The sequence below is a fragment of the Mauremys reevesii genome, linkage group 6, assembly GCF_016161935.1.
Source record: "Mauremys reevesii isolate NIE-2019 linkage group 6, ASM1616193v1, whole genome shotgun sequence".
Classification (NCBI taxonomy): domain Eukaryota; kingdom Metazoa; phylum Chordata; order Testudines; family Geoemydidae; genus Mauremys; species Mauremys reevesii.
Window position 1 is genome coordinate 81,037,885 of NC_052628.1, and position 16,042 is coordinate 81,053,926.

Sequence of the window (16,042 nt, forward strand, 5' to 3'; positions counted from 1 at the left end):
TGGGAAAGCAACGGCAGACAAGCATTTTGCGCCTTTTTTCCCTGGATTGCCCTGGCAGATGCCATAGCATGGCAATCATGGAGCCTGTTTTGCCTTTTGTGACTATCACCGTATGTGTACTAGATGCCGCTCACAGAGGCGATTCAGCAGCGCTACACAGAAGCATGCTTTTGCTTTTGCATGACAGCAGAGATGGTTACCAGCCATACTGTATCATCTACCATACCATAAATTGGTAATAAGATGATCATGGTTACCAGTCCTTTTGCACTGTGCCATTTGCTGCTGTCATAAGTGCCCCTGGCTGATCAGCCAGGGGTGCAAAAGCCAAAATTGGGAATGACTCCCTGAGTCAATCCCTCCTTTTTGGTATCTGAAAATAGAATCAGTCCTGCCTGGAATATGGGCAAGTGTACTAGAGAACCACTGTATCATAGAACCAGAGAATACAGCTGCTCTGTGTCAGATCCTGCATAAATTATGAGCTGTATGCTATTCACAGGAGGTGCTCCTGCAACAACCCCACCTGTTGATTCCGTTCTTCCCCCAGCCTTCCTGGGCTACCATAGCATTGTCCCCCCACTTGTGTGATGAAGTAATAAAGAATGCAGGAATAAGACACAGTGACTTGTTAGTGAGAAATGAGTGGAAGGCAGCCTCCAGCTGCTATGATAGTCCAGACAGGACAGTAAGGAGTGTGGAGGAGAGGAGCCCATCATCCCTCTGCTAGTCCAGGGGCAATTGAATCTTTTCTTTACACATGAAGGGTGGGGGCTGATGGCGCTCAGCCCCCTGTTGCTATGATGACGATGGTTACCAGCCATACTGCACCATCTACCAGGAAAAATTAGGGCCAGGAGCCCTTGATAGACCTCACGGATGCTAGTTGGCATGGTTACCAGTCCTTTTGCACTGCCCCATGTGCCAATAGGCTGATGATGAGGACGGATACCAGTCATATTGCACCATCAGCCACCCATGGTTGGGGGGGAGCAAGGATGTTGGTGTTGAGTGCTGCAGCATCGGGTCTATCTGCAGCATTCAGTAAAGATAGGGTGACATGTTAAAGAGTCAAGAGAGGATTGTTTTCCCTTTCACTTCTGGAGGTGGGTGGGGGGGCAAACAGGAAATATTCAAAAGTTCGCGGGGCTTTTCCTGTCTACCTGGCCACTGCATCCGAGTTCAGATTGCTGTCCAGAGCAGTCAGTGGTGCACTGTGGGATACCGCCCGGAGGCCAATACCGTCGATCTGCGGCCACACTAACCCTAATCCGATATGGTAATACCGATATTAGCGCTACTCCTCTCGTTAGGGAGGAGTACAGAAACCGGTTTAAAGAGCCCTTTATACCGATATAAAGGGCCTCTCAGTGTGGATGGGTGTGGCGTTAAATCGGTTTTACGCTCCTAAAACCGGTTTAAACGCCTAGTGTAGACCAGGCCTAATAGACATAAATGTTGGGAGAAAAAGTAGGTCCCTCCCTAAGCTAAAAGTTACTGTCTAACATAACTTCAAAACTATTTTTTTGCAATGTTACTTATTTGATAAACTACATAACAAAGATGAGGAGCTAGCCCCTCAGGGGGTCGTGAGGTTATTACATGGGGGGGCGCGAGCTGTCAGCCTCCACCGCAAACCCTGGTTTGCCTCCAGCATTTATAATGGTGTTAAATATATAAAAAAGTAGTTTTAATTTATGGGGGAGGGGTCGCACTCAGAGGCTTGCTATGTGAAAGGGGTCACCAGTACAAAAGTTTGAGAGTCACTGAGCTAGATACTGCAGGGCAAAATTCAATGGGGTTTTGTGCCACTAAGGCCTGCAGGATTGAGCGAGCACAGTAGACTCCAATTCTAGTGACCTCTGATATAATTAAAATCCATTTAGAATGAAAGTACCAGGATCCTCGCAGTCATTGAAGGTGGGGCATTCAAATGAGTTTAGAGGTGAAGGAATGAAATGAGATTTGGTGTGGGGAGTAGTTAGAGAGGCAGGTGGGATCCAGCAGCTTGGAGCCCTGATGGCAGAATGCCTGTCTGTGGTGAGGTTGCAATGGTGAAAAATAAATGGAGCCTCCCTTTTAAACAGGGGGTCTGTAGGTTCCAGCTGTAAGGGTACGTCTACACTATGGGATTATTCTGAATTTACATAAACCGGTTTAGCAAAACAGATTGTATAAAATCGAGTGTGCGCGGCCACACTAAACACATTAAATCGGTGGTGTGCGTCCACGGTCCGAGGCTAGCGTCGATTTCTGGAGCGTTGCACTGTGGGTAGCTATTCCGTAGCTATCCCATAGTTCCCGCGGCCTCCCCCGCCCCTTGGAATTTCTGGGTTGAGATCCCAGTGCCTGATGGGGCAAAAATCATTGTCACGGGTGGTTCTGGGTAAATGTCGTCAGTCACTCCTTCCTCTGGGAAAGCAATGGCAGACAAGCATTTCTCGCCTTTTTTCCCTGGATTGCCCTGGCAGATGCCATAGCATGGCAATCATGGAGCCTGTTTTGCCTTTTGTGACTGTCACCGTATGTGTACTAGATGCCACTGACAGAGGCGATTCAGCAGCGCTACACAGCAGCATGCTTTTGCTTTTGCATGACAGCAGAGATGGTTACCAGCCATACTGCACCATCTACCATACCATAAATTGGTAATAAGATGATCATGGTTACCAGTCCTTTTGCACCATTTACTGCTGTCATAAGTGCCCCTGGCTGATCAGCCAGGGGCGCAAAAGCCAAAATTGGGAATGACTCCCTGAGTCAATCCCTCCTTTTTGGTATCTAAAAATAGAATCAGTCCTGCCTAGAATATGGGCAAGTGTACTAGAGAACCACTGTATCAGAGAGCACAGCTGCTCTGTGTCAGATCCTGCAGAAATTATGAGCTGTATGCTATTCACAGGAGATGCTCCTGCAACAACCCCACCTGTTGATTCCGTTCTTCCCCCAGCCTTCCTGGGCTACCGTAGCATTGTCCCCCCACTTGTGTGATGAAGTAATAAAGAATGCAGGAATAAGACACAGTGACTTGTTAGTGAGAAATGAGTGGAAGGCAGCCTCCAGCTGCTATGATAGTCCAGACAGGACAGTAAGGAGTGTGGAGGAGAGGAGCCCAGCATCCCTCTGCTAGTCCAGGGGCAATTAAATCTTTTTTTTACACATGAAGGGTGGGGGCTGATGGAGCTCAGCCCCCTGTTGCTATGATGATGATGGTTATCAGCCATACTGTACCATCTACCAGGAAAAATTAGGGCCAGGCGCCCTTGATTGACCTGACGGATGCTAGTCAGCATGGTTATCAGCCCTTTTGCACTGCCCCATGTGCCAATAGGCTGATGATGAGGACAGGTACCAGTCATTTTGCACCATCAGCCACCCATGGCGGGGTGGGGGGAGAGCAAGGATGTTGGCGTTGAGTGCTGCAGCATCGCGTCTATCTGCAGCATTCAGTAAAGATAGGGTGACATGTAAAAGAGTCAAGAGAGGATTGTTTTCCCTTTCACTTCTGGAGGTGGGTGGGGGGGTGCGTAAATTGCTGAGCTATGCCCTGACCCACCACGGACACTGTGTTTGACCCTAGAAGCATTTGGAGCTCAGCCAAGAATGCAAATGCTTTTCAGAGAGACTGCAGGAACTGTGGGATAGCTTGAGTCCTCCAGTCCATGAGTGTCCATTTGATTCCTTGGCTTTCCGTTACGCTTGTCACGCAGCAGTGCGCTGAGTCCCTGCTATGGTGTCTGTCTGGAGATTTTTTAAAAATGTTTTTTAATTCGTCTTCTGTAACGGAGCGCTGATAGAACAGATTTGCCTGCCCTTACAGCGATCACGTCCGCATGGTCCATGCGGGAGCTCTTTCTTTATTTTGATTTTTAACTGCATCACCACCCGTGCTGATCGGAGCTCCACGCTGGGCAAACAGGAAATATTCAAAAGTTCGCGGGGCTTTTCCTGTCTACCTGGCCACTGCATCCGAGTTCAGATTGCTGTCCAGAGCGGTCAGTGGTGCACTGTGGGATACCGCCCGGAGGCCAATACCGTCGATCTGCGGCCACACTAACCCTAATCCGATATGGTAATACTGATATTAGCGCTACTCCTCTCGTTAGGGAGGAGTACAGAAACCGGTTTAAAGAGCCCTTTATACCGATATAAAGGGCCTCTTAGTGTGGACGTGTGTGGCGTTAAATCGGTTTAATGCTCCTAAAACTGGTTTAAACACGTAGTGTAGACCAGGCTTAAGAGGGGGATGCAGTTAGTGCAGGCAGGATGTGCCCTGCTTCATCTTCACTGCAGCCTCTACTGGCTATTGTGTCTTCAAGTGGAAATTAAGGCTGATCCCCTATCCTAAGTGAAAGCCCAAAGAAGGGCAAATAGTGGTATTGCTATCTGATCTCCCTTAGGTGAATACCTCTGGTGGAGTTGGCCAGGCTGGCAGGTAGGTGTAATTTATAGCTCCCTAACAGGCAAGATAGAATCTGGCCCTGTTTTATTATTGTAGGGTTGCACATTAGTAAAACACTGCTTGCATAAGAAAAAAAAAGTAACAGAGTCATTGCAACAAGAAAAAAAAGCAGCATTGACTGATCTATTTCACACTGCATGTGGAAAAACTAAGAAGAAAGGCAGTCTATATTGGCCTGGATAAGAATCAAATTCACTAGAGGCAGGGAGGGAAAGGTGCATTCTAAGGACTTAAGGCAGCACAATAGATTGCAGTTGGGGAAATCTGCCTTGGCATCTAGAACTGGACAAACAACTACTTGAACTAGAGACTAGGGCTGCAAAGGAGATGATTTAAGAGTCTAAAAATGGTTGTTTTGTCATTCAGATGTTTTGTAAAACTGAACAGAACTACAAATGCAAAACAGTCAATTTTTTGGCTGGCATAAGCACATTTGTTGAAGTTCTGGCTGCCCCAGCATAAAATCAGTCCAGTGATTTATCCCTGAGTTTGGGAGGGTGCCAGTTCTAATCACTTACCTTGGATGTGCCTCATACAGTGTTAGAGCCAGTAATCTGATTCTGTACTCTGTTTTCTAATGGGACACAGACAAACAAGTATACATAATTGGGGAGAGAGGTTGCTACAGCTTCCAAAACAAGTTCATTGCCATTTCTGCTAAAGCAGCAGATCTATTTTCTCCTGTCAATAGTGACTCAATTACACTTCACATAGTTTTAGCGCTCTCCCTCTCTGTGTCTGTCTCTCTCAGTGCTCTCATACTTGCAAGGCCAAATCCTGCATACCTTAGTTATGTGAGAAATCCTATTGACTTAAAATTCAGGATTAGATCCAGAATATTGGAATGATAACCTATCATCACCAATGTTCATTTAAATGAGAGATTTTTTTAAAGTTTAAAAATGTTTCAATTAACTGTAATAAACAACCAGTTCCACAAGAAGATACAGAAAATGTACACCCCAAACTGGTGGTTATTCTATCATTAGATTATACTAAGACAGTAACAGAAGTGAACTTCTGTATCACCACACTGGTTAAACAGAAGTCAAAATGCAGTCTCCTTAGGCATTCCAGCCCTTGGGTCACTGCCCAGACAGTAGACTTTATGATGAATGATTACTGAAATCAGATATATTTAATCAGATATAGAGTACTTCTAATCCCAAGGGATCAGCAATTTACAGAACAATATATAACTCAGATCTTACCCAATAATCACGCTGATGCCAATCCTTTAGTAACTAAAACCAAAATTTAATAATATAAACAGAACAGAGTTATAAATTTATTAAGGAATCATATACATGCAAGTGATTGCAAAGTCCTTATATCAGGTTTGTAGCAGTGATGGTATAAACTGCTAGCTTGCAAAAGTCTCTCTGGAGTCACCCAAACAGATTGTATTGAGCTTCCTTGTTAGATATCAAGTCCAAAGAAATGAAGCAGGAAATGAAGATAAAATGGTGATGTCTCAGGTGCCTTTTTATATACACTGCCATGTGCATCGAAGTGTACTATCCCAAAGTCCATAGCCTCTGTTATTGGAAAATTACTGACTCAAGATGGAGTCAGGGTCACATGAGCATATCACATGCCCTTGCACGTTTTGCTAAATCACCGGGGATAGCCATTGGCCCCTCAGAGTCTGAGATGTCTGCAGGAAGACCTACTGGGTGGGATGAGTTTCTTCAATGGCCCATTGTTAGAGCGAAGTGTCCTTAATGGGCCATCAAACACATAGCTGTCTAGCTTTGATGTAAATCTATTTGGGGGTGTCAATCAGGAATACAACACATGTGTAAGATACAAGTACATAGCCAATACTTATCATAACTTCAGATACAAAGATGATACATGAATTTAACCAAGATAATCATATCTGATAGACTGTAACTTTTCTATAGACCGCTTACATGATTTACCTTGTATAAGAGTTTTTGCAATTGTATAACGGTGGTAGCAGAAATGATTCAAATGGTCATTTTCAGTCATAAAGCATCACCACCAATAATGTAAAATCTAGCTACATAGATTATTCAATAGGACCAAATGCATCAAACCAATATGAGAAACCAGAAATGCAAATAGATACACAAACTATATCTCTATGTAGTTATCTATCTATAAGGCTGGCTATGTGTCCTGGAGATACTTGCATTCTGCAGAACCCCTAAAAGGAGCTACAGAGGATTGAGGGAATGCGGGGAATGGGACAAGGTTGGGTTTGAGGAGGTTCCTGCAGAGCTTTTTAGCTTCATAGTAGCAAAGCTCCACTCCAAACTTATGACCAGGAAAGGCCAGACAGAAGAGAAACAGATAATAGAACCTGCAGCTCCTGCTAGTAAGCAGAGAAATACTGCTCAACTGTCTCTTCCTATTCACCTTCTCCCTGCATCTGGCCTTTTATGGGACCTACATCATCCTTTGTCAGCATCCTAAGAGCTCTGTTCACACCTGCAAAACTTAGAAACTCCAGCTGCTTGGCATTTTTTTTGCCCAGGTATCTGATTCCAGAGGTTTGGGATATCTCAAGATTTTCAAGCACATGACATTTTCTCTTCCTCTGAGGTGTCCCCATCTAGACTCATGAGATCCTCAGCTGGTGTAAATTGCCTTTAATGGAGCTATGAGAATGTATACCAGCCAAGGAGCTGCCCCAAAGTTACTAAGGGACTTCGCTTTGCAGGCCGAACAATACAATTAGTATTCTAAAATTTAAAAAAATGTCAAACACTCAAACAGTATCTCAAATAGTTTTTCTGTTTAAAAAAAAAAGGAATACAGGCAAATCTTATCTTACGCAGGGGTTCCGTTCCGCGGTTAGCGCGTAAAGCGAAAACCGTGTACACTCAAAATTACATCCCCAAGCCTTTTAAATCCCAGCCTGCAGCTCACGGCAGAGAGCCCAGAGGAGCCCTTTAAATGCCGGCCCCGGCCCCGGCCCGGCTGCCAAAGCTGCGGGTGGGATTTAAAGGGCTCCACCGGGCTTTCTGCTGTGGTGGGGAGCCCTGAGAACCCTTTAAATCCTGCCCGCAGCTTTGGCAGCCGGGCTGGGGCCGGCATTTAAAGGGCCTGGAGCTCCACGGTGGCTGGAGCCTCGGGCCCTTTAGTTCACCCCAGGGGCTACCAGCCATCTGTGCAGCTGGGAACACCCTAGGTGATTTAAAGGCCCTGGGACTCCCAGCCACAGCTGGTGCCCCAGGGCCTTTAAATCTTGAGGCCACGCCTCTTCCACTTGAAGCCACGTCCCCCAGGACTCCGGCCATACAGCGTAAAGCTGAAATTGCGCATGTTAAATGCGCATAAATTGTGACAGACCTGTATATATAATGTGATCTTGTTTGGATTATTTTTTTTTTTTAGAATCACAATTTTGTAAGGTGCATAGTGAATGAGCTGGGGTCTTTGCTTTTTCCACTGCACATCATGCATATAAAGGATATTTATGGACGTTATCTGGTATATATAGAGCACTGCAAAATGCTAGATAGGTGTACCTAAGGATGCAGAAAAACATTGTTATTAGATTATATTGTCTGAAAAACAGAAAGCAGTCAAGTAATTAAAGATTACGGTACTGCATATGCAAAATAGACTGAATTTTTAAGCTTGCTCATAGAACCTTAATTTTGATATTTTCTGATTTGAGTATTTAACTGTTGGAAAAATAAAATAAAAATATCCATTAAATATTTTACAGCTTAAACATTGGTGGAAAAATAATTTTAGAATAGCTGTCTATAGTTGTAGGATGTATATGTGCAAATACAGATCCATTTGTATATACAGTACAATAATTACATGATTTGGTTTATATTTTCAAACAATTATGTGCTGGAATTAATAGGGGATTTAAAAAAAAAAATTACAAAGTGTTTGATCCCTGAGGGCAGCAGGCTTTTCACATTTATAAGTGCTGATTACCAGGTTTAACCATGCATCATATGAAATTTGAGTTATGTCCTTCCAGTTATTTAAAATCACCTTGAGGAGAATTGCAACTAAAGTTTTTTTCCTCATTCAAATTCAGAGTCTAGCACATAAGTGCTCCCCAAGACAAGCATTGGAGGGATAAGAGAAATGGGACATTTCAAATAGAAGAAATAAAAGTGCTCATTTCTGAACCAAAATGGTTTAACCATGATACATGAAGAAGAATGTAGAGTGTGATACGCATACTTGGCAAGAACACATCATCAATATCTGATGAGCTTAAACCTGTATTTCGCAGCTGGATTCCACATGGGTTTATTCAGAAGATAAAAACAGAGTTTGAGTTCAGTGGGTTTTGAATCAGGCTGTGAGTGAAGACAGCAGTTAGGAATAAGTTTACGATAATGGAGAATATACTCATCCAGAGTCTATCATCTATAGGGACAACTAAGCCAACCTTCTAGGTTTCCCAAGATACTTTTTATTTCTGGTGTTTTTTTTTCAGGAATTGATGAGTTCATAGGCTGGCAGAATTTAAGGCCAGAAGGAACCACTGGATCATCTATTGTGACCTCCTGTTTATCACAGGCCATTAAATTTCACCCAGCTATCCCTGTATTAGTTCAATAACTAATTTGACTAAAGCGTATCCTCCAGCAAGGCAACCAATCTTGATGTGAGACATTGAGATGGAGAATCCCCTGCTTACCTTGATTGTTTGTTCCAATGGCTAACACCTTCACTGTTAAATGTGTTCCTAATCAATTACACTGATTGAGGTTTTCCTTTGTGGAATAATGGTTGAGTTTTTAAGAACAGATTTATTTTCTGAGCTTCTTGTACTAGAACAATTTCAATGCATTGTGTTAGTTTTATGGGTTTATTGACTTGCCTACATTTAAACTACATTTCTTTTTAAGTCGGAAAGTCACTGGCTCTTACCTGTAAGATCTTTCATGCTCTGGATACTTGCATTCCTAATGTTCTAGTCACTTCGGGCCAATTTTTCAACCTGGCCTTCATCCACAATTTGCATCCACAATTATTTGAACATTCAGTTTAGATCATCTGGACTACTTCTTACCTCATCTGCAGGTGCATATAACTGTTGATGTAAAAATAGAGCCCAACTTCTAAAAACATTTTTGTTAATTTCATAACATCATTTACCCAACACTGGCTCTAAAATTTTGTGGAGGGTTAAATTTATTTCCATCAAATTTATAACATCATCTGTAGCTTTCAGGACTAGGTTTAAGTTCTGGAGACCCTTTCTTTTCCTCATTATAAAAGAGCACAGAGATCAAAAAACAGAGCCAAATCCATTACTAAAACAAGTAGGTGCAAATCCTTTGACTTAGGCTGAGGTTTTCAAAGAAGCCTAAGAGCATCAGGCACAGAACTGCCACTGAAATTTAATATTTAAAGTTATATTTTTGCTTATTTACAAATCTTTTTTTTTATTCTCAGAAGTTATTGAGCATGTCCTATGTGGGCGGAATGCCCTCAGCTCCCATTGACTTCTTGTACTCTGAAATCCCACTGGCTTCTCACGCCTTGTTCTGAATTCCTTGCTCATTCAAAATTGACTTTGATTTCAAAGGGAGTTTTGTCAGTATAAGAAATGCAAAATTGGCCCCTTAATAAACTGAAGTTGACACTTTTATGATGTGTATTCAGAGGCAGGAGGAGAGGAAAGGTCTCAATATGACTAGTGTATAATAAAAATAAGCCAGCATCATCATGGTCAAGAAACTGAATTTCCCTTTGAAAGACTTACAGACGCCTACGTTTCTGCTGTTACTCAAACTTAAAAACAAAGACGTACAAAGAAATAATAAAGACAAGCACTATTTAAACATTAAAAGCTATGTAAAGGCATCATGCCTATCCCAAACTACTGATGGACAACAAACCCACCCCTCTGAATGATTGCTCCCAAACTCCCACCACCACCAACCTCTTATTCAGCTGAGAGGCTGATAAATGTAATTAGATTAGAAAACCCTTCTTTCAGAATGGAGACACAGTTTTAATTTTTTTAAGAGCAGGCTGTCTGTAAACTGTATAAGAACAAGTACAATTTATATGTTGTTTGACAAAGATTAGATAGGTATAATTGCTTGTGTTATTTCATTCACCTCCGTGGGTGGAAAGAATGGAGTGGATATTACCTTGAATGCCTTTCTTCCAGACTCAATATCCTGTCTTGTTGACACCAGTTTATATTCTCTGGGTTAACTACTACTTTTTCTAGAGCATTCTAGAATTTGCTTTAGTACTTCTCTGTGACTCAGTTACATTATCCTCCAAACTCTTCATTTTTTTCCATTTAAGCAAGGCTTGGATCCAGACTCATTCAGATCTAACCTCACTTTTGCCAATCTTTTTTTTTTCACTTGTAGAGGTATTCAAAATATTTTCAAAAGATTTAATTTCTTCAAGTACAGAACTAGCATTAGCTGGGTTACCATGGTTACCAACTCCCTTTCTCACAGACATTGATGAGTGTGTCAGTCATTTGGCCCCTGCAGGAACATTGATATCACTAAAAAGTTTTGTTACTAGACATCTTTATCTATGTTGAAATATCAAGGGCCTGATTCCCTTCTTACGTAAGCAGGACTGGTTTTAGGGTCATCCTGCATGCCAACTTCCTGGGGGCACCATACCACTGCACCACTCAGCTTTCCCTCCCCACCCCACTTTGTTCTGATTAGCTGGCTTTTCCCCTCCCTGCTACTCCTGCCCTCGGCTGCTTTTGGGGAGGGGGCTGGGGCGGGTCAGGATGCTGAAAACATTTTCCACCCTGACGTTCAAAACAGCAAGATCTCCACCTGTAAGTAGGGTTTGCAGTGATGTAACTCCACTGATTTAAACAGAATTACTTCTGATTTACACTGGTGTAAGGGAGAGGAGAATCCAGCCTCAATTTTTTTATTACACATGCTTTGTTCATGTTTCTTCTGGAGGCTGTTAGTGGTGGGGACTAGAACATGCACAAAGTCATGCCACCTTTCCATAAGAGGACAGTATTTTACCTAATTTAAAGGATCTAATTTTGCATCACTTGTGAACACACAACTCACCATTGGCATCAAAGGGATTGGTCTATTTTCTGATGTCACTATTTGTTTTGCAGACATTATATGTGATACTTTATATTTTTCTTTTGCTAATCTTTAAAAGTATGTACCTTAGGCAAAGCAGTAATACTTTTTAAAAGTATGTCTTGAAAAGTGATTAATATTAGAGGGGCTCTAACCAAAACCCCTGATCAGAGCACAATTTGTGTTTTGATCAGGATTTGGACTTTGCATCTGGCAACTACTGTATTTCTGTAATGGGCAGAGCGAACGTCACACACTCAAACAGTCTCAAACTTTGGATAAATTCAAATCTGCATTTGGATCAGAATCCAAACTCTGCCAGTTCGACCCATCTCTACTTAGTGTGCTTATAGTATGCAAAAGAAAATTAATCCTCTTAGACTAGAGGAGAAAAGCCACATGCTTAACTTAAGAGGAAACTTAGTTTTCCTCTCTTGTGCAGACGAGCTTGACTGCAAGACCATATCTTTTTTTTCAGAAGGATCCCTGAAGGATAATATCTATCGTATTTTCTTCTCTCTGGAGGCTTTTTTCTTGTGACCACTGTGCAAGTTCTAATCTTCAGATGATCTGAAGTTGATTGGGCTTTGGTGCAGAGGGAAACTTGCAAGATACTGTGCCTTTCTTCCATATCTAACGCAGATGTCACTTGCTTTTTTCTTCCTGCTGTCCTTCCATACTTTGCTATATTTAAGAGAAAGCAGCAAGGTTATTGATTTTTTTTTAATTTTCAGCCAGCGTCTTTTATTGTGCACTGTGGAATTTTTATATTTATTGTCAGATTTATAAGAAAGCATGACATGAAGTTTTGAGTCAATTTTAACAACTGCTATCACTTAATCTCACCATTTTCACATGTCAGAACTATGTTAGGTTCAGTAAAATGCCAGAGATCCTGGGAGTTTTGAAAACTTTTTGCCTTAGAAAAGTGGCAAAACAGATCACTGGCATGTTTCCAACTCAGAATGTTCTAGTGCTACTTTGCCACCTTTTCATGTTAGCAAGAGGAGGTAAATGACAGGCACATTGAGTTCCATAAACATATGGTATTTTAAGCACACGGTCATGCTGCCTTCCCATGCATTGCTGATGCATTGACTTATATAAATGCTGAACATTTGGCCAGGCTAAGGTTCACTGCTTTTAAAGATTTGCCCAACACAGTGCTAATGTTGGCAGTATCCTTATGATGAGTTACAGAAGACATATCAAGAATGGCTGTTTTATTTAGCCCAGAATAAAATCCTTGATAAGAAAATAGCACAGTGAAGAATTACTTGTCTTCAGCATCATGCACCCATCTGTCACTTGAGAAATACATGCCCCACATTTTTATAATGTATGTCATGGGAGGATGAGGTCATTGCTGGTACCATGGTAGCAGCAGCATTAGCTGTGACAGTATGAGCAGCTTTTGTTCAGCTGGAAGTACACCTTCAGTTTGTTATTAAATTGGGCTCAAGAACAATTGGTTGAAAGAAAGAGAATCTGTCACTGGTGAATTTTATGATCTTGTAGTTCATGAAGTGAAGAAATCTTAATACTACAACATTTTGGAGAATAATTTTGTGTATTTTTTTTCTGAGTGGCTTTCCAGTGTGATCCCCAATACCACACACCTTTTGCCATTATCTAAATGGTTGCTTTTTGTGCATTTGTCAAAACTTACTTTAAAAACAAATCCCATGGGGAAAAAAATCTATATATGTAGTACAATAGGATACATGTGTAATTTTATAATACTATACTACAAGCAGCAAGAAGAACTGATTAGGATTATATTGATTCTGCAGGTTTTTTAACCAGAGCTGGGAGAAACATGGGATTTCTGTTTGTTGGTAATTAAAAAAAAATTGGGTTGGGGTGGAGGAGAAATGTAATTGCAGGTTGAACAGAAAACGAGATTTTTTGAGACTTTTCAATGAATTGAAGTAAAAAATTTGTCTGAGTCAGGTGAAAACAAAACACTGGAATTGTAATGTATATAAAGATGGCCAGAGCTTGGGATGAGCACTTATTTAATATTTATGAACAGAAATACATAAATAAAAAGTATAGGCATATGAAAAATATAACCCTTATGCTTCAGCACATGGTGATGATCACCAACTCGGAGGAGGAAAAAATTTCTCTCCATAAAATAATATTGCGCAAATAGGTGCACTCTGGTACATAGGTTTTACACCTTCCTCTGAGACATGCAACATTAACGAGACACAGGATATAAAACTAGATGGACCTGTTCTAATATGGCAGTTCCTATGTTGTGATTTTTTTCCATTCTAGTTTTGATAGTTCACTTCCCTTCCGTTATAATATGACAGGAATCAAATTCTGCCCTGACTCTGCCCTGGGCAATGGTGTCTGTGAGGTTTTACTGGGTGACAGTCAGGACAGAATTTATCTGCCTTTGTTTAAAATACAATACCCAAGTGACAGGGCTCATTTCCACTTCTGAGATATGATTGCCTCTGTGATGCACATCTTATATTGGATCCTATCAGAGCTAAACTAGAAGGTCAAATTAATTCCATGTGTTACTTCATTGTGTCAGAGGAGTTTCAAAGGAAAGGTAAGAAGATTTCACCTGCTGTTTTTGCCTTTATCTCGTAGAACTCTCAAGTTAAAATAGAGGTTTTAGTAGTTTGTGTAGTTCTTACTCAAAAGAGTAAGTTTTTGGTTGAGTTTTGAGTGAGTAAGGACTTTAAGATTTGGACCTATTTCTGTTCTATACTACAATGGAGAATAATTGCTTTGAGGGATAGGACAGTGCTGAAAAGCCCCTTTCATCACTTCTCTCTTGTTCTGCTGTGTTAATTAGGTACACCATCTGCTAATGAACTTCAGCTTGTCTTATCATAACAGTAAATTGTGAATTTTTATGCATAGGTGTGTGCATTCTCACCTTGTCTGATACTTCAGTGATATGTGCTATATTACTCTCTGATCCCAGATGTATCTCACTTAAAACTTTTATGGTGACACCCACCTCTCCTTGCCTTCAGCCTTATTCTTGACATGCTAACACACAACAAACTGCTTGTTTCATTTTTTACCTAAATCCTGTCACAAATTAGAGAAATGTCAAAGTATTCTTAGTTAATTCAATTAGCTAACATGCAGTTCTTTTCAGAGAGTAAGAAGTGTTAATTTATTGCTGCCAGTGACAATGATTCTGGGGACAGAAGTAGAGGATGGCACTCTTTCTGAACTTCCGTGGAGTGAGAAGTGTCAGACTGCATCAGCTTTGCTAAATGCCCCTTTACATTTGGTAGATAGCAAACTTAGACTTGGATGGAGAGGAAGCTACCAGTCCTCATGTTCACAGAGTGTTCGTATATGTAACATGAAGGTGACTGGCCGTTTATGCCATGCTGAATAGTCTACATGCCAATGTGAAATGGTAACATATCCACAGTGGTACAGAAGCCAAAAGCTGAATAAAGAAGCATATAGGTATGCTTAGAATTGCAAAAAAGAGCCAGAAGAATAAACAAGTGTGTGTAAGAGGGCAAACCTAGGTGTAGAACATCCAGGAGACTGCAAAAATAAAAAATGGTTGTGCCCTGGCAATAATACAAGAAAACAGTACAGATGGACTGCAGCTCTGAATAGAATAGTTTACAGTGGATGTAAGTGTCCTGTAGTGGGGCGGACTGCCCCACTCCCGGAGAGTGTGGGCTGAGGCAGGCTAGGGCACCTGTGCAGACAGGGAGCCAATTAAAGAAGGGCTTATTGTGAGCCAATCAGGGCTCAGAGTGGAGACAGCCAATGAGGGCCAGGCTAGCCCTATAAGAAGGCTGCCCAGGAAGGAAGCAGTCAGTCTGTTGCAGACCTTTAGGGAGGACAGCGCAGTGCTGGGCAGGCTCAGGGAAGCGGAGTGGAGCTTCAGCCTGATGCCTGCCAGGCTGCGGGCCCTGAGTAGAAGGGCCTAGAAGGTGCAATGGGGTCAGAGGGGAAGCGACCCAGGGAAGGCTGAAGGCAAGGGGAGAGAAGGAGGGCCGAGAGGCTGCCGTTAGAGGGTCCCTGGGTCGGGACCCAGAATAGTGGGTGGGCCTGGGTCCCCCCATTCCCGCTTGTGCTGCACCAGGCTATGGAGCAGGGACTGAGTCAGGCTGCAACCTGCCCCCTGACGTAAGAGGGGCTAGACTTGAGGGTTGTGGCTGGCTGCTGAGGCCGGTGCAGAGACTCCTGTTAAATCACACCCGGAAGGGGGTGCGGATGGACTAAGGGGCACTGCCGGAGGGCAGTGGCCTCAAAGAGGACGCTGCCGAGCAGGGAGCAACGCAGGTCCAGAGACGCCAACCGAGGGCAGGACGATGAACAGGAAACCACCAAGAGGGGGTACTCCACTGGACAGAGCTAATTCCCGGTGTCACCAGCGGGAGGCGCCAGGTGGTGAGTCCCAACCCGTTACATGTCCCAAGAACTATCAGAAATAAAGATGGCAATGCCAGTAATGGTGATTAGTCAGTCAGCAGAAATTGCTATAGTGGTTTAAGTTTTAGATAAAACAAGTAAGCTAAATGGCACA

General features: G+C 42.4%; 1 long non-coding RNA gene across 1 annotated transcript; it reads right to left on the bottom strand.

The window, feature by feature from the left end:
- Positions 1 to 5,819: 5,819 nt before the first annotated feature.
- LOC120407404 lies at positions 5,820 to 10,651 on the bottom strand. The gene is made up of 3 exons (XR_005599943.1): positions 10,573 to 10,651; positions 9,341 to 9,503; positions 5,820 to 6,227 (listed from the first exon to the last, which is right to left on the bottom strand). It is a non-coding gene; the product is annotated as an uncharacterized LOC120407404 (long non-coding RNA).
- Positions 10,652 to 16,042: the final 5,391 nt, after the last annotated feature.